This window comes from Chaetura pelagica, unplaced genomic scaffold (genome assembly GCF_000747805.2).
Source record: "Chaetura pelagica isolate M959 unplaced genomic scaffold, ChaPel_1.0 scaffold455, whole genome shotgun sequence".
In the NCBI taxonomy this organism is placed as follows: domain Eukaryota; kingdom Metazoa; phylum Chordata; class Aves; order Apodiformes; family Apodidae; genus Chaetura; species Chaetura pelagica.
In genome coordinates this window covers 1,543,960-1,545,377 of record NW_009953483.1, presented here as the reverse complement: position 1 = coordinate 1,545,377, position 1,418 = coordinate 1,543,960, and positions in this window count along the sequence as shown.

Here is a 1,418-nt window from a genome sequence, read left to right as displayed (position 1 = left end):
TCTTTCCCTGTTTGTTTCCCTGCACTTTGCTAATGTTTCTTCAAGCTTAATTGAGTTTTTCCACCGTAGCTAAAAAAATATTCCAGTGTCTCTGATACTGCTTTTTTTTACCCTTTTTCTTGCTATTGTAAAATTCTGGCTGTCTTTGTAATTCTCACCCGCACACCCAGAAAATATCCTGTGTTTGGACAATGTGAAAGCAGGAAATGTACATAGTTCTTCAAATCCAAATGCTGTACTTTTATATGAAAAACATACCTCTGAGCATTTCTTCTTTATAACAGAACTGTAGAAGCCTAGTGCAGGTAAACATTAAAAGCACATATAAAGCTGGATGGAAATTTGGACATTGGAATCTAAAAAGCTAAAGGCACATAAACACAGTCATAGCTCATTTCTTTAATACATGTTTAGCTCTAATAAAACATTCTCACTAAAATTTATTATAGTGATTGGAAGATGGAGATATGAAAAGGTGCCAGTAGTGTTGCATTCAGAATGCTTATATGATTTCTCTTTTTTGGACTGTTTAAAAGTAGTTTAAAAGAGTGATCACCATCTTCCTGTAAAACCAGTTAGATGGTCTAAGGTAAGAAGTACCTCACTTTGGCCATCTTAAAATTTGTTATTATACTCCAAAGTAATCATCTGGCATTTCTGCCTAGCTAACAGTGAGAAACAGGCATCTCCAGAGTGGAGGGCCATGTGCATAGATGTCCCCTATGTCTGAAAAACCCATCCCAAGATGGAAAGATTTCTCCTCTGGAAGTAGTGATCACCCTCCTCTGACTTCAGAGAAAGGCCAGGTGACTGAAGTCCATGTCTGGACTGTAAGTGAGTAGTACTGGATAAGGTAATTCCTTTAACACAAGGGAATTCCGTTAGGATTAATTTTTCAGCAGTGATTTACTGAAAGACCTGCAAAAGTAGGTGGTGGAACTTTCTGAGAATCAAACCTTTAAAGTGTCCCCATAGAAACATCTAGATCCCTGGTTTCTGTTTCTAAGGGTTTTATCGAGTAGTGATTATGCTTGCAGACTTTACTGTGTCTCCTGACAAAAGGGGGTTTTGTGAAATGTAGTTGCCTTTACTGAAGTCTCTCGATACTTCTCATGAAGGGCTCAATGTAAGTGTAGCTAACTGCATCTGTTATTTTGCACAGCTGTATTAATTGGTTTGTTTTCTGTGTTGTGCTTTTGTCTTACAGAGAGCTGTGTCACCATGGAAGAGATGAAGAGAACTTTGCTTTATTAGATCATGAATATCTCTGGATCATTCTGCATCTCAGTATTTAATAACAATGGAAAATGTCCAAATGCTATAACAAGTCTTTGCAAATGTATAATAAACTGTTTAGCAAAGTTCCTGCCATGAACAGAACTGTATAATACCCACATTAGTGTACAGACACAAATCTA